Source organism: Notechis scutatus, chromosome 4 (assembly GCF_049901735.1).
Source record: "Notechis scutatus isolate UNSWTSFEM ecotype Mainland chromosome 4, rNotScu1.2, whole genome shotgun sequence".
In the NCBI taxonomy this organism is placed as follows: domain Eukaryota; kingdom Metazoa; phylum Chordata; class Lepidosauria; order Squamata; family Elapidae; genus Notechis; species Notechis scutatus.
In genome coordinates this window covers 79,542,923-79,568,868 of record NC_142012.1, presented here as the reverse complement: position 1 = coordinate 79,568,868, position 25,946 = coordinate 79,542,923, and the positions used below count along the sequence as shown (strand labels likewise).

General features: G+C 40.7%; 1 protein-coding gene and 1 pseudogene across 12 annotated transcripts in view; both read left to right on the top strand.

Annotated features, from left to right (window-relative positions):
• KCNMA1 (potassium calcium-activated channel subfamily M alpha 1) overlaps nt 1–25,946 on the top strand; it is a 524,126-nt gene that overhangs the window by 154,008 nt on the left and 344,172 nt on the right. The window lies entirely within an intron of this gene.
• On the top strand, nt 10,425–13,906 carry LOC148130800 (NADH dehydrogenase [ubiquinone] iron-sulfur protein 6, mitochondrial pseudogene; annotated as a pseudogene).

Sequence of the window (25,946 nt, the reverse complement as noted above, 5' to 3'; positions counted from 1 at the left end):
ATCTTTTTTTTGTCAGCCTTTCCCAAGGAGCTGGGATGAGCAGATGTTGTTTGTTACTTGTTAAAGGTATCATCACAGCATGTAATTAAAGCTGCCTTTTGCGGATGGCTGACGGAGATTTCGTCAGTACTGATAGTTTATTATTATTTTTATTATAATATGATTATTATATAAGAGCCCTGGTGGCGCAGTGGTGAGAGTGCAGCACTGCAGGCTCCTTCTGCTGCCTGCCGATTGCCTGCAATTTGAATCCCACCAGGCTCAAGGTTGACTCAGCCTTCCATCTTTCCAAGGTCAGTAATATGAGGACTCAGATTATTGGGGGCAAAAGGCTGACTCTGTAAACTGCTTAGAGAGGGCTGCGAAGCATTGTTGAAGCAGTATATAAGTCTCTAAGAGCTATTGCTATTGCTATATTATATTGAGGAGTATTAGGAAGAGAGTGCCTCATGATATAATCTACCTTGTCTATATAAATCTCAGTGCTATTGCTATTATTTATAAGTAACTCAAGGCAGTGAACATACATAACGCTCCTTTCTCTTCCTATTTTCCCCACATCAACAATCTGTTGGGCTGAAAGAGCAACTAACCCCAAATCACCCAGTTGGCTTTCTTGCCCAAGGCAGAACTAGAATTCAGACAACTGAAACAATAAAAATGTTTTAAAACAATAAAAAAACAATTTTTAAAAATTGTAGGGATAATAGCCATAAAATCTTCTAATCTTACTTTTCAAGTAAGGCATAGCCTTGGGTGTTTGCCTTGTCTCTCAACCAGGTCCCTTTATGTAATTAACATTAATTCCTTCTTTACTTTTCATGGCTCTACATACAGAGGTTCACCGAACAAGATTGTTGTTGTGTTTAGTCTGAAGAATGATTGACTGCACAGCAAGAGGCAGAAATTTACTGCAACTGAAGCTGTAATAAGCAACTGGACTATGGAATAAATTTCTATGAGAAATAATATTTTCTACCTAAAATAATTTTTATTGTTGATTCATTAGACATCTTTCCTGTTTTGTCCTTGAAGAGCTCGAGGCAATTGTGTATTTATTTATTCGATGCATATGCTGCTAAAGACTCCAGGTGGTTTTACAACCATAAAATTCTGCCACAAAGGAATTAAAACAACCACCATAAATTAGAATCCCAAAAAGAACTATGTAATGTTTTCACCAACAATATGGCATGAAAATAATGCCAAAATAAGTAATCAAGTAAATTATCATTGACAAATGGTGGCAAGTCACTACATAGAATGGGAGACACTATTACTGCAACTATATTATAAAGCAGCACAGCTAGGACAAATTATTCTGTATATTCCGGAAGATTTGCTGAAACAGTGGACATTGGTTTAGTCTCCAAAGCACCAAAGAGCAATGAATGGAGATTCAACCTGGAAATAAGGAGGAATTTCCTGACAATGAGAACAATCAATCAGTGGAATAGCATGCCTGGAATTGTGAGTTCTCACTGGAGGTCTTCAAGAAAAGATTGGACAGCCATTTGTCAGGGATGGTATAAGGAGTCATCTCTTGAGCTGGGATTATGCTAGAAGACTTTCAACTCTATGATTCTGGGATTTTATTTGGATTTCCTAGTTTAACCAGCATATTTCATGGCCATCTGCCATTTAATTACCGATTAGGTCTGAAGTAGGTTAAAAGTAGGTCAAATACTTCAACATATTATGGGAACTCTGCCATTGCCTTTTGTCTAAATCAGAGGTAACACTGAGTCATTACACGGTCAACATTTTGTTCGTTTTTTGTTCATTGAAACACATTATATGGGCACCACAGCTACTATATGTTCTACTAATCTGGGCTTAGATTTAGTATTTAGGGTGAACCCCAGAGGTGGTATTCAGCCAGTTCTGACAAGTTCTGGAGAACCAGTGGCGAAAATTTTGAGTAGTTCAGAGAATCAGCAAAACCTTTGACTGGCCCTGCCCCCATCTATTCTCTGCCTCCCGAGTCCCAGCTGATTGGCTGGGTCTTCTTTGGTTGCCCTGCACAGGAGATCGGAGCTGGAAAGCAGGTTAGCGGGGTGGGGAGGGAATGGAGATTTTGCAGTATCCTTCCCCTGCCACGCCCACCAAGCCATGCCCACAGAACTGGTAGTAAAAAAATTTGAACCACCACCACTGGTGAACTCATCGCTCCCCATTTATTTTTGTCCTGTGTAACTACGAGTTATTGTTGTGGTTTTTTTTGGGGGAAGACCCAAGTATTTCAGGAGGATGTAAGATGCTGAGAATCCATTTAACAAGTAGAAATGATATAAAGGTTCAGAGTTTCCCCTTTGCCATGTGTGTGTGTGTGTGTGTGTGTGTGTGTGTGTGAGTTTCATTCTCAGATGTCAGTGACCCTGTGTGCTGATTGGTTGGCAGACCCTTTTTATTTCCCATGTAGTTAATTTGTAGACTTGAGAACCTCTGCGGGCTCAGGTGTCCTCCTGATATACAGGGGGGTCAAGTGTCTTCCTCTTTCTGAATAAATTGGTAGCATCTCTCAACATGAGAGATTGCTCACTGCTGAGCTGAAGATACACGTTCTGGATTGTTTTAATCTCCTGTGACTACAGTGTGGGCTATTCCCTTCGGTTTCCATAGGGACAGGAAGAACGCTTCTGGTTGGGTTTCTTCGCCAGCTACAGAATTATGATGCTGCAAAGTACACCGTGTTGAGTTGGTCTTACTGGTTACTATGGTAACTCCGGCTTCCTTTAATCCACACGGTCTCTCTCTCTCTCTCTGTGTGTGCGCATTAAGACAACAACAACAACTTCTGCACTGCTTTGATTGCCAAAACTCTGGAGCATTTGTAGGGGTGTCTGTCTGGGTTGGCATAAATACATGCGCATTTTGTTTTCTGGAACAACAGAGTGTCGATATATATTTTGGGCCTCTCTTTCTTGGCACCTCATCCCTCGCCTTTTGGAATCCACCCGAAAGCCCTGTGAGACATGAAGACTGCCATCTGCCTCCTTTCAATAGGATCTTCAGATCCTGCGAAATCATGACTCTCCTTCACATAGAAACAGGATTTTTAAAAACCCGGGAGCTATTTTTACTTGAGGAAGGAAAAGCTCAGGCATAAATGCACCATGGCATGATTCACTGTTGTCCTTTCCCATGTGATGTTGTGAAAGGCTAATCTCTCTGCTGAACGATGTGAGGAGGATATGGCATCCTGTTGGTCCACATTCTGTGAATCAGCCAGGCATCACTTCCAAGATGTTACAGGGATTTTTATTGGTCTGTCTTGTTGGTGATAAGACTGTGTTTCTTCCTTCCTCTAATCCATACTCTGCAAGATCATAATTGGCTTTGGTGGTGCATTTAACACTTGGGAAGCCTTAATGCCTGAAGTTGGGAAGTCCTTCTTCTTTTCTATAGAGATATGGCTAAAAATGGTGAAATTACAAAATTGTTCCTCTGTTCTCCAAAGTAGATGGACCATGGCATGTTACTAGGGTATAAATATGTATCTCTATTAGTCCTTCCGGAAATTCTAACACAGGGGTCTTCAAACTTGACAGCTTTAAGACTTGTGGACTTCAACTCCCAGAATTCCTCCTCCAGTCATGTTAGCTCAGGAATTCTGGGAGTTGAAGTCCACAAGTCTTAAAGCTGTCAAGTTTGAAGACCCTTGCTCAAACATGTGGTTTTGTGGTCTCCCATTTTAGGGAGTCCCAACACTTAACCATGAAGTAATGGCATAATTTCATTGACATATACAAGATATGGATCTGACTAGTGGTAGGGATGGGTTTCAAAAAAGTTTTTAAAAATGCTTGGAGGGAAATACTCCATCAAGAGTGATTACTTAAGTGTCACATCTGAAGTATCTAAATTCCATCTGACCACCACCTCAAGGGAGTCATCAGCCTTCATTAGAACTTGGGTTGATTGATGGGTTCTGCTGGCAGTTGATGTTCTCTAGGTAACCATTTCTAACCACTGCTTTCCTCATTTGTTTCCTCAGTGTTCTTACATAATTGGGTAGACCTTTTTTATAATACACATATGCTTATGCTCATGTTCTCATCCAAATTTGTCATTGCTCTCCTTTCAGATTAATTTCATATTCTCTTCTCCAGCTTTGTTTGTTCTGGAGCCAATCAATCAATCAATCAATCAATCAATAAATATTTGTAGATTTTCACGGGTTCAGGTATGTAGGTCTAGGTGTGTCCAAACACACCTAGACCTACATATATACATATGTATGTATGTATGTATACACATACATACGCACACACACCCTTCACTTCTGTCTTCTATAAGTTCAAAAGCACAGTTGAAAAAAGAAGACACTTTGTAGAGTTGTTCTGAGAGTTTCAGTGGCAGGATGAAAGTATAATTTATTTTATTTATTTTATTTATTTGGTTTGTCAATTGCTTACAATATTATAGGTATAAGTAAAAACATAGTTATGAATACATGGATACATATAAGAAAAATAAAAGAAACAATAGGACAGGGACGGTAGGCACATTGGTGCGCTTATGCACGCCCCTACCTCTTAGGAAATGGGTGAGGTCAATAGTAGACAGTCTTAGGTTAAAGTTTTGGGTGTTTGGAGAAGAAACCACAGAGTCAGGTAAAGTATTCCAGACATTGACCACTCTGTTGCTGAAGTCGTATTTCCTGCAATCAAGTTTGGTGCGGTTTATCTTGAGTTTGTATATATTGTTTGCTCTTGTGTTGTTATGGTTGAAGCTGAAGTATTCATTGACAGGTAGGACATTGCAATGTATGATTTTATATACTATACTTAGATCGGACCGAAGGCATCATAGTTCTAAGTTTTCTAGGTCTAGAATTTCAAGTCTGGTGGCATAAGGTATTCTGCAACGAGTAGAGGAGTGGAAAACTCTTCTTGTGAAATATTTCTGGACTTTCTCAATTGTGTTAATATCAGATACGTTATGTGGGTTCCAGACTGATGAGCTATATTTGAGTATTGGTCTAGCCAATGTTTTGTATGCTCTAGTTAGTAGTGTAATATTACCAGAGAAAAAGCTACGTAAGATTAGGTTAACAACTCTTAATGCCTTTTTGGCTATGTAGTTACATTGGGCTCTAGCACTTAGATAATTAGAGATGAGAACTCCAATATCCTTGACAGAGTTTGGATCATCAACAAGGTCTTGACTATTCAGCCTGTATTTTATTTTCTGATTTTTTTTGCCAATATGTAGGACAGAGCATTTATTTGTTGAGATTTGAAGTTGCCATTTGTTTGACCATTCTGATACATAGTCAAGGTCTATTTGAAGGGTAGAAGTATTGTCTGTAATTGTTATGGTTGCGTTTCTTGGAAGCCTCTGTATGGTCAGAACTGGAAATGGAGTGCAGCATCAGATGGTCATTTGGTGTGATCTAATTCTTCCAGGTTGCCTGAGGAACATACTTGGTCTTAAGGTCCTATTTTATCTTGTTATGGCATTTTAAATCAGGATCGTAGTCATCAGCAGGATCTAATATGAATGACATGTCTTCATGTCTGGATAAGCACTCCTCACCCCTGAACCAGACAAGCAAAATGAAATGAAAAGAGATAGGGGTAAAATCAAGTTTAACTTCAGATCTCAGCAATATTGCATGGATGGCACAATATGAGACTTTGGAAAAAGTGCAAAGAAGAGCAACTAAGATGATTAAAGGCCTGGAGACTATGAAGAACGGCTGCAGCAATTCAGTGTTGCTAGTTTAGGGAAAAGAAGGATTAGAAGTGACATGTTAGCAATATTCCAGTATTTGAGAGGTTGCCACAAAGAAGAGTAGATTTTCCAAAGCACCAGAGGGCAGGACAAGAAACAATGGATGGAAACTCATCAAGGAGAGAAGCAACCTGGTTTTGAAGAAGAGACTGGGCAGCTATTTGTCTGAAATGGTATAGGGCCTCCTGCTTGTGTTGTTCCTTATAGCTGCAAAAAAAAAAAAAAAAGCTCCAAAATTTGTATTCATTTCCCACAGGTGAGATGCTTTCCATGCAAAGTCTTGCTAAACAGAACAGCCACATAGAGAGAGGTCCTTCAAGGATGCTTTCTTGCATCTTCCTCCTTCTACCTATATATGAATGTGAATCTCAACCACCTGATTTCCACACTTTCAAATTGGCACGATACTCATCTTTGCAGGTTCACACCTTTAAATAGCTTGGAATTGATATTTGCTTCCCAAAGGGTCATGGAAAAACACGATGCCATCATCTGCCCTCATTAAGTGCTGCTTTTTTCTCCAAGAATGGAGAATTAGTTCCTGCCACATTTCAACATGTTAAACCAAAAGTGCTTTTTCAAGAGGCAACAGGACTTTCTGTTTTTTTTTTTCTTTGAAGACATTTCACTTCTTATCCAAGAAGCTTCTTCAGCTGAAGAGAAGAGCTGGAGAGCTGAGGAAGCTTCTTGGATGAGAAGTGAAATGTCTTCAAAGAATAACAAGGAAGTCCAGTGGCCTCTTGAAAAAGCACTTTTGGGACAACCATGACCTGGATGACTGAGTATCTCCATAGACATTTATGTCTAGGTGTAGAAAAGAGTGAGGTTAAATAACTATTTCATAAAACAATGAATTGAGCTAAAAAGGCAGTTATGTGAATATATATAAGCAGTCATTTCTTAATGATTTAGATTAAATTCATGTAAAGTCAACAACTACCTGTATATAAACTATGCTTTCTGATTATAAAACATTAACTGTAATTGCTATAGTTAAAACTCCCTGTGAAATATTATATCCCTGATTAGGTTTCTATATATATATATATATTAAAAAACCCTGGATCATTGATTGTGATAATGTACAGTATGTATATACGTTATCATTCAAACTTTTTAAAAAATGCCTTAGCATTTTCCCCTTCCAAATGCACCAGCTACATAGTAAACGCCTCCCTCTAGAGGCCAAACTGCCAAAGAATAGGTTCTATTAAAAAGAGATTTTATTCCTATGTTCATTTTTTTCATCCCAGATGAAGCATGAAGCTATACATTCCAAATTGCAAAATCTGAGTTTCTCTCTGAAGATTAGAGTTTATCTCGGATATCATTGTGGCCTGTGTTTTCATCATTTTGCCTGTGGGCTTCGCAGAGGCTGGCTGTCCAGAATAGAAAGAAAGAAAGATTTCGGAGTAAATCGATGATTGTTTTGTTCCATTTTGGTTGCATCTTTTTAACTTTCCTGGGTCACCATTAGGAGAACGATCCAAACATGAAGGGCCATAGGAACATTCATGTGAGCACAGATTTCTAATTGCAGATGAGTTCTAACAATGGACACTATGAGACTTTAATGAGAGTCTGGAAAGAGGCCAGAGAAGAGCAACCAGGATGATTAGGGGACTGGAGGCTAAAACATACGAAGAACAGTTGCAGGAAATGGGCCTGGCTAGTCTAGGGAAGAGAAGGACCAGGGGAGACAGGATAGCAGTCTTCCAATATTTGAGAGGCTGCCACAGAGAGGAGGAGGGGGTCAAGCTATTTTCCAAGGCATCTGAAGCAGAGGTGGTATTCAGCAGGTTCTGACCAGTTCTGGAGAACCGGTAGCAGAAATTTTGAGTAGTTCAGAGAACCGGCAAATACCACCTCTGACTGGAGATTTTACAGTATCCTTCCTCTGCCATGCCCACAAAGCCACGCCCACAGAACCGGTAGTAAAAAAAAATGAATCCCACCACTGATCTGAAAGCCAGACAAAGAATAATTAATGAAAGCTGATCAAGGAGAGATTCAACCTGGAAATAAGGAGGAATTTTCTGACAGTGAGAACAATCAACCAATGGAAGAGAAGTTGCCTTCAAAAGTTGTGGGAACTTCATCCCTGGAAGCTTCCAAGAAGAGGCTGGACTATCAGAAATGGTATAGGGTCTCCTACTTGGGCGGCGGGTTGGACTAGATGACCTATAAGGTCCCTTCCAACTCTGGTATTCTAAGACTCAGCTTCAGTTGATATCTTTGATCTTATTTAATAGCTGCATTATTACCTGCATTTAATAGCTGTGCCCAGTTCCTGCAACCGTTCTTTATATGTTTTAGTTTTCAGTCCCCTTAATCATCCTGGTTGCTCTTCTCTGCACTCTTTCTAGAGTCTCAACATCTTTTTTATAGTGTGGTGACCAAAACTGGATGCAGGACTCTAGGTGTGGTCTAACTAAGGTTTTATCGAGTGGTATTAATAGACATTTTAACATATCTGATTGTTCTTAAGGCTGCAGGAACAGGACCCTAAGCAAACTAGCCAAATGAATAAACTCAAAATTGCTATGAAGTGTTTCCTGGCCTTTCTTTCCAGATTTCAGAGGAGAGAATGATGGATCATCAAGCAAAAAAAAAAAGGAAATGAAAATAAAATAAAAATCTCAGCTCGCCTTTATGATTTGCCTTCTGGCAGGAAGATGTTTCCTCCTGTAAATAATTGGCCATCTAAAGTTATTTTTGGAGGGATGCGAGCGCTTCAGAAAGCAGAATAATTCCGCCTAATGAATAAGTCTGTAGTCAGCACATCACATTCAATGTTGTATTAAGCTCGCAGACCAGCTCGCCCCATTCCCATTTCAGCTGTGGTGTGCGAAGTCTTGTTGAAGGTAACTGATGAAAGTGACAGCAAGATTGCTTTGGAGGTGCTGTAAATTGAAGCGAGAGTCCAAAAATAATTTAAAATTCGACCTAGGATTGATTTCTCTCTCTCTGTCTCTTTCTCTCTCTCTCCATATTTCTGGTTCTTCTGCACTACACGGTTCTGGTGAAATAATAAGGTAGATAGGTGACATTGTCAGCAAAGCTTTGCCATTCCATCTTTTCCTCTTCATCCTTTGGATTTTGGATGCTTCCAGAAAATGCTGTTTATTAAAAAAAAAAAAAAAAAAAAGCACATGATCACTGTGGTCTGGACTTTCTAGGGCCATGATGGCGAACCGATGGCACTCGTCCCGGAAGTGGCGTGCAAAGCCATCTCTGCCGGCATGCGGCCCATTGTCCCAGTGCAGTTCCGCTGCGCATGCGCACATGCCTCCCACCAGCCAGTATCTGCCACTCATGCACGAGATATGCATGCATGCGCAGGGGGGCAGAGGGAGCACATATATGTGCAGGGGATGGGGGGATCTCACGTGTGCACTGCATTATGGGTGCACATGCATGCATGCATTTTCAGCATGCAACAGCGAAAAGGTTCACTGTTCTAGGGTCTGCAGATGGCAAACCAGCTTAAGTGGGGCCAAGTTGCCTTTAGGCATGGCTTTCATTTATTACAGCAGCAGGAGCTCAGATTTATTTTTATTTATTGTATTTATTTATTTAGTTTGTCAAGTACGAGAAAATAAGTATAAGTATGAACATAACATAAAGATATAAGCATAAACAGGTATAAGTATATACATAATAAATGAGTATGAATAAATGGGAACAGTAGGACTGGGATGGTAGGCATGCTGGTGCACTTATGCATGCCCCCTTACAGACCTCTTAGGAATGGAATGAGGTCCATGGTAGATAGTTTAAGGTTAAAGTTTTGGGGGTTTGAGGATGTAACAACAGAGTCAGGGAGTGAGTTCCAGGCGTTGACCCCTCTGTTGCTGAAGTCGTATTTTCTGCAATCAAGTTTGGAGTGGTTTGCTTTTGAGTTTGCATCTATAGTTTGCCCATGTGTTGTTGTGGTTGAAGCTGAAGTAGTCATTGATAGGTAGGACATTGTAGCAGACAATTTTGTGTACTAAGCTTAGATCAGACCGTAGGCAGCATAGTTCTAGGTTGTCCAGGTCCAAAATTTCAAGCCTGGTGGCCTAAGGTATTCTATTGTGAAGAAGGATTCCAACTCTGTTAATCTATCGAATTAGAGAGTGAAGAGATTTGAGGCTGGGCGCAGAGGAAGGGTGGGGCCAACCAACCTCTTTTCAAAGCACCAGAAGGCAAGACAAGGAATGATGGATGGAAACCAATCAAGGAGAGAAGCAACCTAGAACTAAGGAGGAATTTCCTAACATTGAGAACAATCAACCAATGGAACAGAAGTTGCCTTCAGAAGTTGTGGGAGCTTCATCACTGGAAGCTTCCAAGAAGAAACTGGACTGCCATCTGTCAGAAATGGTGTAGGGTCTCCTGCTTGGGTGAGGGTTGGACTAGATGACCTCCAAGGTCCCTTCCAGCTCTATTCTGATTAATCTTTCATGCTTTCTTGTGTTGCTAGACTGCAGTAACCATTGTTTCCTATTAAGCAAAAATCTTGGCAGTAAAGCAACTATCTATTTAACTATTAGATGTAACCTGTGAATTGTTGTTATTGGTGATGGTGGTGTCATCTTTAGCCTCTTCCCGTTTACTACACATTCCAAGTTCCACGGTCTCTTTGTCCTTTGGGAAAGAGAACCTCTCTCCTGGGGCTCCAGACTACATTTCACCACAGATACATGTGTCAAAAACGATTAAAGCCACAACTGCCAAAAAAGCCAGTGCAAGTACTAGGAGGTGTCAACAGAGGGATAGAATCAAGTTCACATGAAGTGTTACTACTACTTTATAACGCCTTGGTGAGACCACGCTTGGAAGACTGCATCCAGTTTTGGTCACCACAACATAAAAAAGATGTTAAGACCCCAGAAAGAATGCAGAGATAGAGCAACAAACATGATTAGTAGACTAAACCGTATAATGAATGGTTGTGGGAACTGGGCATGTATAAAGAAGAGTAGGACTAGGGGTGACATGATAGCACTGTTCCAGTATTTGAGGGGCTGACACAAAGAAGAGGGAGTCAAGCTATTCTCCAAAGCACCAGAAGGCAGGAGAGGAAGCAATGAATGGAACCTAATCAAGGAGAGGAGCAACCTAGATCTAAATTGAAATTTATTAACAGTGAAATCAGTACAACAAACATCTTACCTCTGGAAGTTGTGGATGGAGATTTTAAAGAAAAAACTGGACAGCCATTTGTGTAGGAGGGGACCTCACAATTTGTCGGGAGTGGTATAGAATCCTGCTAGAAGACCTCCAAAGTCCCTTCCAGCCCCATTATTTTATGTTTTATGTTCTATTTCCGCTCTCCCTCTTAATAAAAGAGACTGAGATTTCTCTCATAACTGGGAAATAGTAAAAGTAGGATGTCAGCCTTGGAAGCCATTTTTTACTTGGAAACTTCAAGGCTGCCACATTCTGTGCCTGGGAATTTGGGTGGGGGGATTTCATAGAGAGGTAGAAGATTAGACACAACAACATTTTTTCTCAGAGTCAAGGACATGTTGCCTTGCACCTGGAGGGGAGTGTCTGGGGGCATGTCTCCAGTTGGGATGAAGATTTGTTTGGACCGTTGTGATGGATTGGGGGATGCTGGGGATGGATCTTTGATTTCTCTTTTGGGAAGGGAAAACCCAGAACTCTCAGATTCTTGTTTTCCCAGATGTGCCAATATGACAACTCTAATAAAATGGAACTTTGAGGAAATGTTTGTCTCGGAGTTTATTGGTTTGGATTTGGTTAGTTGGAATGCTGACATAGGAATACTTTGCCATTTTTCTACCTTTCTCTGAAAACAGGGCAGGGAAACTGTTACCCTCTCTTTTCCTGCTCCAGTAAACCTGGAGAACCTGGAAGAGAAATGAAATCTTGTTTTTACATGATCCATAGATAGAATAAGATATGGCAGGGACCTAATTTTGCCGTTCATATTGCACTCAATTCATAGCAGTTCACAATGCTGTAGCTGCAATTATCCGATATGTCTCAGGATTTGCTGCCAGCTTAAACAAGGATGCTTTGTTAAACTGAATTTGGAATGGTGAAAGGGATAGAGGGGACTGGGAGGCAGTGGTAATTACGGAGTCAATGCAGGTGGAAATAAAAATAGAATATGTATTCATGGAAACTTAGTAACAGGAGAGTCTGGCGGCAGGTTTTCGGAGTAAATTTGCCATTTATTGAAAGGCATAAGCCTTTGTGAAGTGTAGCTCACTTTATCAGCTAATGAAGATTAGGAAGTGAAAGCCTTTTAATAAAATATGCTATTCTGTAAAGGTGGTACTGGACTTCTTTTGATTTTTGGCCACCATAGGCTACCATAGTTCTCTTCCTATAGGGTTGTTAATGGGGAGGCTTTTGATCCAGTGGGATCCATTCTATGACTGCCTTGGTCCACCTGCCATCAGTTCTTCTTGCTATGTGACTGGCCCGTTTCCATTGCAATTCTTTTACTGTCTTAATGGCATCGAATACTTTCGCTTGTTCTCTAATCCACGTGCAGGACTTTCTGTCTTGTCTTATGATGCTTTCCATTGGTATTTGTGTGGATAGATAGATAGATAGATAGATAGATAGATAGATAGATAGATAGATAAAGATAGATAGATAGATAGATAGATAGATAGATAAAGATAAGTAGATAGATAGATAGATAGATAGATAGATAGATAGATAGATAGATAGATAGATAGATAGATAGATAGATGATAGATAGATAGAAAGATGGATATCAGGGTTCCAACAAATACTCTAATCAAATCATGAGCCTCAAGCCAAACTTCAAAAGAAATCCAATTATTTATTAGGAGCAACCTGTCGGCACTTATCCTAATGAAGCCAGATCTGCCTCACGTAATTTACGGTGCACTTATGACCCTATTTCCCCTCTCCTTTCTGGGTGTGTCATAAATCACATTCTCCAACAGAGGACTTTTGTGGGCTCTAGAGGTCACACCCTCCAACTGGATCGGTAACCTGGGATACAGCCTTGGTAAGGTATGCGTGGAATATACTTCTGATTTTGATTGTCGTCCTGCTCCTTCAGGTTTCCCCCCCTCCCTATGGCACCTCGAAAGGAGTCCAGGAATGCTTTACGAGTTGACAGTGGATGGATGGATGGATGGATAGACAAAGACAGATGGATGGATGGATGGATGGATTGATGGATGGATTGATTGATAGATAGTTAGATAGATAGATAGAAAGATACGTGACAGATAGATAAATAGATAGATAGATAGATAGATAGATAGATAGATAGAAAAGTTATGTGATTAAAATGACTTCTAGACTTGGATTATTAATTCTGCCCTGGATTGTTTCAACATAAAATTCAATCATACTTTTTCAAAATATGATTTCTGGTCCAGATATCAAAATATTGCCAGAGCCTTGTTTGATTGAAGGTTGAGAGTAGTTAAGGGTAATTTGCATGAGACTCCTTGACATATTACCTACCAAAGCATGCTCAGCCAGGCCTTTAAAGAGTGAAAGGTAGGCCATTCCATAGAACATTCTTAAATTTCAGCCTAAATTCTAGCTTGAATCCTGTAATTAATTAGATGAATTCTGTAGCCTTTTAGAGATTAATTGCGCTCAATAGCTCAAGTAAGTAAAAAATTCAACACAAAGTTGTATAGCTCATAACTATGCTTACATTCAGTTTTAGTTTTGTCCTTTCCAAACAGTTTTTGTTGGTTGGTGGGTACATAGGTTAATTCTATATGCTGCTTGCCCTTGCGGGCGGGATTTATTTCACTAAGAGGTAAATTGCTCCCGGCTCCTGTGCAAATTGCGCTGCGGAGGAATTACGGAGTCCGACTGGTGAGAAGGTGATGCACACGGGACACGTTTATGAAGAAAAAGACTACAGGAGGGTTCAATTTGTTGGGTGACAAAAAGAGGTCAATGAAAACTTTGCAATTGATTTAATTGCTGAACAACCTGTGAGTGAAGTCGAAACTAGAGTTATATGGTGTGATGGTGGTGGAGGAGGTTTGGGCCATCCTAAATTATATATACATTTGAACAAAGATACAAAAACAGGGACATGTGGTTACTGTGGACTTCAGTTTAAGCAGAAGAATCATCATTGACATGTATCTTTCTGACATGAACTTCTTTTTTTGTTATAGAATAAAATACATATTTAAAAGCCCCCCCCAAATAAATAAATAAATAAATGACCTTTCACACTGTACTTATAGTAGTCCAATAAAATAAGATATTTCAGGTCCTAGTTCAAGATCTTATCACTATCACATTGGCTATCCAGGGGAAAAAGATAAAAGAATAAATCCTGAGATGTTTACTTTTTCATAAATGTTGCAAAAGAGCACAAGTGATTATATATTGCTAAAGAGCACACATACAAATGGAACATTTATGGAAAAATAAACATCTCAGGATTTATTCCTGATGATTGCTTTATGCATGTTATCCTAATAACTACAAGGGTTTGACAAACTGGAGCAGCACCATTGAAGAGGAAGGGTTGCATTCTTCATCACAGCTAAGTAACTAAAGTACAAGAGTGGTCTTAATTAATATATATTCTTGTAAATAGCTGTTTGAGGTCACAGGCATGTGACTGCAATTTCTTCCTGCTAGGAAAAAAAGATTTACGAGGCTGAGATAATTCATCTCTCATCCATTGACATAATTACCTAAGCTGAGTTGATGGAAAGGGAAAACAAATCCTTTACTATTAATAGGAAACAGCTTGCAACGGTGATCATTAGTTGGCTCTCAGAAGACATGGTGAAAAAAAATCTCTTTATTTCACAATACATAGGCACTTTTAACCCCAAATTCGGCTGGGAAACTGTATAGCCAAGATGGGCCATCGATCAGCCATTACTAGTAACATAGATACATAGATCAGTGGTGGGATTCAAAGATTTTTACCACCAGTTTGGTGGGGGTGGATTGGTGGGTGCACTTTGCATGCCTGCACACACTTTGCGTGTGCGCTCATGCCAAACGCACACTTTGTGCAGGTGCAGAAGTGTTCCAACTCAACCTTCTGCAAGCCTGCACTCTCCCTGTCGCTTCAGCAGCTGCTGCGCAGCACTCTGCTGTGCTGCACAAAGCAGCTGTGCTTCAAAAGCAGGGAATAAAGGTGAGTATGGCAGCCCAGGCAGGCGGGTGGGCCCAAAAACAGCGGCAGCCCAGGCAGGCGGGTGGGCCCAAACAGCGGCAGCCCAGGCAGGCGGGTGGGCCCAAAAACAGCGGCGGAGAGAACTGGTTCGGTCTCCACTGCTCATTGGCGCTACCGGCTCGGTAGAACTGGGCCGAACTGGTAGAATATGTCATGCCCCTGGTGGAGACTGACTCTGAGGGAGAGGAGGAACAGCCGACAGGGAGTGGAGGTATGGCTCCTGAGGTTGTGAAGGAGGCTGGGCAGTCAGAGGAGGACCCAGGCCCATCTCCTATCCATCCTAGGGCATGCAGGGAGGAGAGGATAAGGGAGAGATGTGGTCTCTTTGGGAGGAGAGGGCCTTGATCCTCTTCATGGGCTGCAGCTGTGACAACTGAATAAGAGTTTGGAACTGTGTACTGGGAAACGCTGGGAAAAAAGCATGTAAATATCTCTAGTTTATAGTTCCTTTCTGAGTTTGGCATCCTTCCCAGTGTGTGTTATCTGTGGACATCCTCCAGCCCTTACCTTGCCTGGTTTGTGTTGCTTTTTTCCTTCTTCTTGTAACTGTTTGTGTGGGAGTGTTTTTGTCTTCCATCCAAGATATTCACAGCTTGGAAGCAAACTGAAGGAATAAAAGGGGCTTCACCTGTTTTCTGTGACTGTGTTTGTTTTGTATCCCACCCTGGGTCGTCACAGAATACCACCACTGACATAGATATAAACCTGTTCTGAACACTGTATAAAAGCAAAAACCAACAGAATAGCCAACAGCTTGGTACACACTATCATCACAGACTCCATAATCAACATGTAGAAATTCAAGAACCAACATAATAGATGGGACCAATTTAAGTTGAAACAATGCAGCCAAACAAGGTAAGGTTAGGTGATCACAAACAGGCCCACAAATTGCAACCACCCTGATGGAGAGAAGTGGGACAAGCTTCTACCTATGAAATTCAGAAAACCCCACATCCTTTGGTCAAGGCACTGATGATGATGTTGCCTGGTTTGGGAATGAAATATTTGCAATCAGAAAACCACGTCCAGCAGGAAACCAACCTTCCAAAATTGGATCTTTCTCCGTGTCTGTCTAACTTCCATAATGGGCTGTTGGGGCTATGAAAAGTAGAGATCCTGTGACATGAGGGTAAGGTAATGATTTACCAGTAGTCCAGGGCTTACCTTCACAATTGAGCCCCAAATTTCTGCTGCTCAGCGAAATGTTGGTTAAGTGAGTTTTGCCTGATTTTATGACCTTTCTTTCTGGAGTTGCTAAATGAATCATAATGGTGGTTAAGTTAGTAGTCTTCCCCGTTGACTTTGTAAGAACAAGAGGTGAAACACATGACCACGGGACTTTGCAACTGTCATAAATATGAGTCAGTTGCCAAGCGTCTGAATTTTGATTGTGTGACCATGGGGATGCTGCAATGGTCATAAGTGTGAAAAACGATCATCAGTCACTGTTATCAGTGCGAGTTGTAACCTTGAACGGTCACTAAATGAATTGTTGTAAGACAAAGACATGATTGAAGAACTTACTAATATCCTGATTTTTTATGACAAAATAGACAGAGAGACAGAAAGAGAGAGAGACAGGAAGGTAGATATATAGTTAGAGACAGACAGACAGACAGACAGACAGACAGACAGACAGACAGACAGATAGACAGATAGATATTGACAGATATATATAGACAGATGGACAGACTAGATAGTTAAACAGACAAGATAGATAGACAGAAAGAGAGAGAGAGGAAGGTAGATATATAGCTAGAGACAGACAGACAGATGGACAGACAGACAGACAGACAGACAGACAGACAGACAGACAGACAGATAGATATTGACAGATAGATATAGACAGATGGACAGACTAGATTGCTAAACAGACAAGATAGATAGATAGATAGATAGATAGATAGATAGATAGATAGATAGATAGATAGATAGATAGATAGATATAGACAGACAGACTAGATAGACAAGATAGACAGATAAATAGATAGACAAATATATATAGACAGAGACTAGATAGATAGACAGACAAGATAGATAGATGGATAGATATTGACAAATATATATAGACAGATGGACAGACTAGATAATTAAACAGACAAGATAGATAGACAGACAAATATATAGATATAGACAGAGACTAGATAGATAGACAGACAAGATAGATAGATAGACAGACAGACAGATAGATATAGACAGATTAGATAGACAAGATAGATAGACAGACATAGATAGATAGATAGATAGATAGATAGATAGATAGATAGATAGATAGATAGATAGATAGATAGATAGATAGAGATAGAGATAGACAGATCTAGACAGACAGACTAGATAGATAGACAAGATAGACAGACAGATATAGACAGATAGATAGATAGATATAGACAGACAGATTAGATAGACAAGATAGCTAGACAGAGATAGATAGATAGATAGATAGATAGATAGATAGATAGATAGATAGATAGACAGACAGATATAGACAGACAGACTAGATAGATAGACAGACAAGATAGAGATAGACAAGATAGAGATTGACAGATAGACAGATATAGACAGACTAGATAGACAAGATAGATAGATAGATAGATAGATAGATAGATAGATAGATAGATAGATAGATAGATAGACAAGATAGGTAGGTAGGTAGGTAGATAGACAAGATAGACAGACAGATAGATATAGACAGACAGATTAGATAGACAAGATCGATAGATAGAGATAGATAGATAGATAGATAGATAGATAGATAGATAGATAGATAGATAGATAGATAGATAGATATAGACAGATAGATATAGACAGATAGATATAGACAGACAGACTAGATAGACAAGATCGATAGAGATAGATAGATAGATAGATAGATAGATAGATAGATAGATAGATAGATAGATAGATAAAAGTCAGACAAACAGACAAAGACAGACAGACAGACAGACATGGATAACTAGTACAAAGAAGGCAGGTAGGTAGAGGCAGACAGAGAGATGATAGACAACTTCATGGGTGGCCTTCTTGCCCTTGAAACCTGTATAAGCTGAAGTGTGGTTCCAAACTGAGTAGCATAGATTAAGCTGGTGGGACCCATTAGGAAAGTTACTGTGTGTTGCTCTAAACCAATTCATTGGTAAAGAATGTGCGTATCTGAGAAGCCAGGCAGTCCATGCTCCAGAGGAAGACGATTCTTCCACTGTTAAAATTTTCCTTCAGCTTTTTTGACGATCTTCATTAGTTCCCATAGTCATGCTGGGCTTCCTAAACGTGGGCAGCTTGTAGAGACATCTTGAGTCTCATGTAAATAACGCAGTGATGTGTGGGGGAATTTTAAACACTCCTCTTTACCTTGAAGGAGATGGCAAGGTTACTTTGAAGCTGCTTGAAGCATCTGCCTAAGAATTAAATATTTAGTGCCATTGTACGAAAATATGTCATGGACTGATTCTGAATATATGAGCTTTGGCTATAAAACAGTGTTGGAAGAATTATCCTTCTGGGTTTAGTTCCAAGTGGGGAAAAAGACACTGGAAACATGGAGGCTGTTTGGAAAGATGGTTTAATGGTGGACAGGACCACATGGGTTGGATCTACAAAGTGAAAAGGATGATCTCATGCTCCAAGATGTTGGGTGAAGGAAAAGAAGGGCTGATATGCTGAGAGACTTTTAATTATATGCCCTCTGTTGGGCCCCATCTTAGTGTTTCCTGTTCCTTTGTAAGAAATATATCCCATTGGCTGTCAGACTCCCAGGGGGTGGGGGTCTTAGCTAACTTTGTAGGCTTTGTCTGGACCACATGGCTTCACCTCAGTGCTGGATGATGCAATCTTCTCAGGCCAGGTGGTGAGATGTGTAGAAGACTTTGTTATGTAGAATACTCTGGCCCAGGCCTTAATGGACTGCCCATTAACAAAGGTGGGGGTGAGTTTCTGCTTCTCTTTTTAGGGGAAATATTCTGCCTTTTTAATATTTCCTAGGATATCTCATTTTTCTAGGAGATGTGTTGAGGGAATTATTTGTTTAGCAGAGTGATGATGTTTGGGAAAAAACTGTCCTTGTGTCGAGTTGTTCTGGTGTTCAGTGCTCTATAGCATCATTTTGAGGAAGGAGTTGAAACAGTTTATGTCCAGGTTGTGAGGGGTCTGTAGATATTTTCACAGCCCTCACCCCAAAATCATCCCAACATATATACTTTCCAGGTTGGTCTTAAAATCACACTATTTTGAATGACTGATTTCAACATTCTAAGTACCAATGTATTATGGTAGCTTTGCAAAACAGCTATGAAAAGCAGAAAGTTTTTTTATATATATGTGTTATGTAAATAATTAAAACCGATTCACATATGGAGAAAATCTCCCTATTGGGTCACCGAGAATTGAAAGTGATTTGTTGACATATAATCATTTGATCAGATGTGAATAAAATAGAAAGATAATCACTAGCTCACATGTTGGTGTTTTTTAAGGTAACGTGTAGATCTAAAAACCTAAATACATATTCATCAGAAAATTAAACTTGGCTGCAGTCCGGTACTTTTTTTTTTTTTTTTTACAGAAACTTAAGATTTTTCTTGTTGATAGCTATAAAAAAGTCACAGCTGTAGATGAGTTGTTGAATGACCAACATTAAGAAAATTAGAGAATGTTATTCTAAGGCTAATTTAAAGACGGTCTAGAACAGGGGTGGGCAAACTTTTTGGCTCGGGGGCCTCATTGACTTTTAAAATTTGACAGATGGGCCGCTACCTGGTGTCGAAATGCCTGTCATTACAAGTGAAAATCAAATGAATGCAATAATTCAATCATTCACATCAAACCTTAATTCTGTACCAATCTTCGGCGGGCCGGATTAAAAAGACCAACGGGCCGGATGTGGCCCTCGGGCCGTAGTTTGCCCACCCCTGGTCTAGAATGTATGGAGTAAAGATACAATGTATAAATAGATGTATGATTAAACTTTTAAGGATGGAAAATATAGATTAACATATCTTCTCATTGCAGTGTTTTAAAAAGTTTGTATAAATTTTTGACCCAAAGCTCAAGGAGATACATGAAAGACGGGTTGTTTTTTTTACAATTTAGCAAAAGAAGGAAACCATTTCTGGGAACTGTGAGTTCATCATGAAAATTAGAAATGTCTGAAATAACAACTGCTCCCCTTAGAACAAGTTCTAGTGACAGTCAAATAATTGTGATAGTAAACATCTACAATTAACATTGCTTTAGCATAGAGGAATTCTTTTATCTTCCCGTTGTTGCCGTACAAAAGCATTCTTCTAAATCCTTTATTCCTTCAGAATAAAAATTCTTAATACTTAATTATCACTTGACCCTCATGTTAAACTGCCTGTATCACGTTGCTTTCCCCAGCTATTTCAACTCCCCCACCTCCCTATCCCTCAGTTCCAGTGTGGCAACACTGAAGCTCCAAGATGGCTCCGGTCAGATCAACTTCAGGGTTGACAGACGGGTGAGTGTGTCCCCTCTTGTGCAAGCAGTGGGTGAGCATATGCACCCCTGTGTCCCATTTGCACAAGCTCATGGGGCCATTGTTCATGTGGAGTCTTCTCCTCCAGTGGTGGGATTCAAAAAAATTTACTACCGCTTCTGTAGGCATGGAAGGGGGGAAGGTTACTGCAAAATCCCCATTCCCTCCCCACCCCACTAGCCTGCTTTCCAGTTCCGTTCTCCTGTGCAGGGCAACCAAAGAAGACTCACCCAGTCAGCTGGGACTCAATGGGAGGCAGAGAAGAGATGGGGTTGGTGGGGTCAGTCAGAAGTGGCATTTGCCGGTTCTCCAAACTACTCAAAATTTCCGCTACCGGTTCTCCTGAACCGGTCATAACCTGCTGAATACCCACCTCTGATCTCTTTCCCTGCTGGGAAGGTTGAGGGACTCTGCTCTAGTTAATAACACCGGCCTCCGTTGGGTGAATTTTGAGCCTTCTACGCAGTTCCTAGCAACATTGTAGACCAGGGGTGTCAAACTCAAGGCCTGCAGGCCAGATCTGGCCCACAGGGTGCTTAAAGCTGGCCCATGGGAGGGCCCTGGAAATATCAAAGGATCAGCCTGCGGTGCTTCTGCCATGGGCCATGGGGGGGCTGCGTGCACCCCCTGCCCAGTAGCCCATAGTGCTGCAAGAGGCCGTTCAGGCTGAAAATGGGCCATGGGTGGGTGTGGGCCCCACCCGTGGCCCATTTTGGCCAGCAGGGTGCTGCAGGAGGCGTCTCCACCCCCCTCTGCCTCCTTCCCAGCTGGCCCGTGGAGGAGAACTACAATGCTGATCTGGCCCTCAAAGGAATCCAGTTTGACACCCCTGTTATAGACTGTGGCAAGGGTTGGCATCTGAAAACACAGGGATTGTCGTGTGCGTCCTGGATATTGATGCCTTATGGATGAGAGGAGGTTAATATGAATGTCTTTGGCATACAGGGGCTGGAGAAGCACTTGGTGTGTTGTTTCTGGAGGTCCAGAATCATTGTTTTTTCTGAGTAAGGAATCTTCTTGTACTTCTTGACCTTCAAGGACAGCTGAAAGAGGCAAATGAAATGGTGGCTGCACAAACATCTTTTGGAGTAGCTATTTCCTACCTGGGGTGGAAAAGTAAATTTCCTCTTTTGCCTCTTTGGCTGATTGGGGTGACAAGTGGTGCTCCTTAAGCCCTTGTCTTCCAAGTTCTATTTAACTCATAGTTGGGCTCAGAAAAGAGCAAGGAGTTAGCGACGTCCTTGTTCTGTAAAAGTTGGCAACATCCTGGTTGCAGTACTCTGGGTTAATTACAGGTTGTGAATTATTTGCTGAAGCAATGACTTTATAATAGGGTTCAATAACAGGACATCATTGGACTATGCATAACCAAGCCCAGTTAATTGTTGATGTATCTGCCGATATGTCAGCCAAAAGTGATGAAAGGCATTGTACACTTGCGAAGATAAGTTAACATTTATTTCTTCTGGGTCTGATCCATGGCAATTTCCTTGAATTTTTATTTGGGCAGATCAGAGAACAAAGCCTACAAGGAAATATAAAATGATCTGACATCCATCCATCCATCCATCCATCCATCCATCCTCCCTCCCTCCCTCCCTCCCTCCCTACCTACCTACCTACCTACCTACCTATCTATAAATCTATGTACCAGTTGTCCATCCATCCATCCACAAATCTATGTACCAATTGTGTACTCTCTCTCTCCATCCATCCATCAATAAATCTATGTACCAGTTGTCCATTCATCCATCCATCTATCCACCCACCCACAAATCTATGTACCAATTGTCTGTCTGTCTGTTTCTTTCTATCCATCTCTCTATCCCTATCGACCTTCCTACCCACTTATCTATGTACTGTTTGTCATCTATGTGTTTATCTGTCTGTCTCTGTATGTACCAGTTGTCTGTCCATCTACCCACCCATCCATCTTATCTATCTATCTCTATTGGCCTACCTACTTACCTACCTACTTATCTATATACTAATTATCCACAGCTATTTGTCCATCCATCCATTCATCCATCCATCCATCCAATTGGCTGCCCATCTTAACTACAAACTCTGGACACTTGTAAATGTGACACAAAATCGTGTAGTAGTCAGTGACCATAGTGATGATACTTGTTTAATGGAGCAGATTTTACTTTGATCCATACTCATGAGGAGACCTTATTAGTAGACATTATTCACAAGTTCTGTTCCTCAGAAAGTCAATCCTTCTCTTTCTCTTCAGCGAAGTTTGTACTCTCAGCAACGTTTCCATCCCACAGCTGGATTATGTGGCTGGTTGTTTTTTTTTACTATAAGAGTTACCAGAAAATAGATTAACCCTCCCACCTCCTGTAAATCTTAAGTACTCCCAGAACTGATCCTTGTAATCTTCTAATTTGGAGATTATAGTGATTCTTGCAAAGTCCTCTGGATATACTTCAAAATAATCAATAATTATGCATCCCGTCACTTATTAACACAAGAACAAGAGCTTAGCTACAATTCTTGCACGTTGAGTTGTTTATAAAGGAGAGCCATCCCAAAGAGCTTAGCATCTGCTGGGGAGAGATACACACACACACACAGCAGGGATATGGAAGCTTCCCAGAAGCTACAATAAAGGTAGTCCTTGACCTACAACAATTCATTTAGTAACCGTTCACAGGCACAACATTTGCAGCATCCTCTTGGTCACGTGATCCAAATTCAGAACACTTGGCAATGTGATTCATATTTAATGACCGCTGCAGCATCCCAGGGTCAATGTGATTCTCTTTTGCGACCTTCTGGCAAGCAAAGTCAATGAGGAAGCCAGATTTACTTAACAAGCAGGTTACTAATTTAGCAAAGGCAATGATTCTCTTAACAACGGTGGCATGGAAGGTTGTAAAACAAGGCTAAACTCACTTAACAAGTGTTTCACTTAGCAACATAAGTTTTGGGCTCCATTGTGGTCATAAGCTGAAGACTACCTGCAGTATATTAGTAGTCACAGAATTCATATTTTTAAGACAAGGCCATTTTTATATCTAGCATTTGCACCAAGGCAAATTCCTTGTGTGTCCAATCACATTCGGTCTGTCTGTCTGTCTGTCTGTCTGTCTGTCTGTCTATCTATCTATCTATCTATCTATCTCTATCTATCTATCTATCTATCTATCTATCTATCTATCTATCTATCTATCTATCTATCTATCTATCACAGTTGTGAAGATGCAATTTTGCTACATGGCAAAATAGAATAGAATAGAATAGAATAGAATATTAGAATGAAGAATAGACTGGGATGGGATGGGATGGGATAGAATAGAATAACAGAGTTGGAAGGAACCTTGGAGGTCTTCTAGTCCAAACCCCCTGCCTACGCAGGGAATCCTATACCACTTCAGACAAATGGTTGTCCAACATATTTTTAAAAACTTCCAGTGTTGAAGCATTCACAACTTCTGGAGGCAAGTGGTCCCACTGATTCATTGTTCTAACTGTCAGGAAATGTCTGCTTAGTTCCAGGTTGCTTCTCTCCTTGATTAGTCTCCATTCATCACTTCTTTGTCCAGCCTTCAGGTGCTTTGGAGAATATCTTGACTCCCTCTTCTTTGTGACAGCACCTCAAATACTGGAAGACTGCTATCATGTCTCCCCAGTCCTTCTTTTTGTTAAACTGGACGTGCCCAATTTCAGCAACTATTCTTTATACCTTTTAGCCTCCAGTCCCCTAATCATCTAATAATGCTTGCAGATCTGGAAGGCAGAAATAGTAGGAGAAAAAAAAAATAGACGTCAAAAGGTTTTGGTTGTCTTCTGGTGATCATCTCTTATCAGCCCAGGATCTAGATGTGCTGAATAAATGCTGAAAAACTTGCTATCAATTTTCGCTTTAGTTGGCAAACCAGGCTTCAGCCTCAGCTGCACTCCTTGTGACCTTCACAACAGGCAGAAAGAGAGTAAATTATGCAAAGAAAAATATGCCTAGCTGCATAATAGATGAAAGCCTGAGGATCTTGGAGAATAAAGTCTTCCCACTCTCTTTCTCCCTGGATTGTTTTCTCTTCTTTTGGTAGAAGTTCGGCTGACCAAAGAGAATATTAAATTATGATTAACATTTAAAATATTATCAATTTATTCAAAAGACACACAAGAGGGCCTACTGCTCATGTAAAGTTTGTGTGTGCTGCCTCTCTCTCTCCCTCCCTCTCTCCTTCCCTCCCTCCCTCTCTCCCTCTCTCTTTCTCCCTCCCCCCCTCCTTCCTTCCCTCTCCCTCCCTCCTTCCCTCTTTCTCCCTCCCCCTCTCTTTCCTTCCCTCCCTCCCTCTCCCTCCCTCCTTCCCTTCCTCTCCCTCCCTCTCTCCTTCCCTCCCTCTTTCTCCCCTCTCCCCCTCCTACTTTTTACAACAGCCTTAGATATGTTTTCTTCCCTACTTTTCTTTTGCTAAGAAATGTTTTGAATGAACACTTGGTGGCTGCCAATATTTCTCATGCTTATCGCAAGTAACAGGAGCGTAACAATCAGCCACGCTATTCCTTGTTTTGTGAGCCTGAGCCCCCAACGAGAAAACACACGAGGAAATCTGAGAACCTCAGAGGCTATTAAAAGAGACTACATTTTCAACAGGGAAATGTGACATTCCAGATATGTAATGAATTTCATAACTTCCATTAAAACTTTCTTTGCTTGATACTTTTTTCAGATATTCTACCCAGTAAACCTTAAATCTGTAATGAATTTCATCACTTCCACCAAAACTTGGTTTGCTTGATATATTTTTTTCAGATGTTCTACCTAAATGAACCTCCAAATTTCTACCAAGGAAAATTAAGGAACAGAATTATCAGTTTTAGATGCAATTGTTCTTCTACTGCCATGGACAATGATCTCAAATGTTCTTACTGGGGCTCCAAAACTGGTGTTTTTATAGCTGACTTTACTTTTAAGCAAGGAAAAAGAGAGGACTAGACGTGCAATTTCATTTCCCATTTGGATTATTGTCATGGTTCCTCATGAGGTTTTGCTTTTGAAAACCACTTGGAAGCCTTAGCTGGTCTAAAATGTGGTGGATTGAGCAGTTATGCAAGTTTACTCATTTAGTTATGCTAAATGAGTTGCACTACCAGTAGGATTCTGGGTGCAAATTGAAGGTGAAATGTGATGGGTTGTCATCTATAAAGCCCTTCTTGGTGTAGGTCCTTGGTATTTGAGGGGCTGTCTTGTCAGAGTGTTTGCAGTGTGACTACTATTGTGAGACAACCCAGGAGCAAAACACAGGACACACAGGCTTTGTTTTTTAACAGTGGTTTATATACAAGACTGCTATATACATACATATACGTGGTAGGCCATTACCAGGCAAGCAGTCAGTCTTAATTACTCTGCACAGAGAACTAAAATGGAGATAGAACACGAGGAGAGGGAGACACACCCTCTCATGGCCTCACTTATATAGACAGCTTCTTAAAGTGGCAATTCCCTACTGACCCATCCTCAGTCTTAAAGCGGCAATACCCTGCTGACTCATTCTCATTACATCAGCATTTACAGCAGCCTTACAA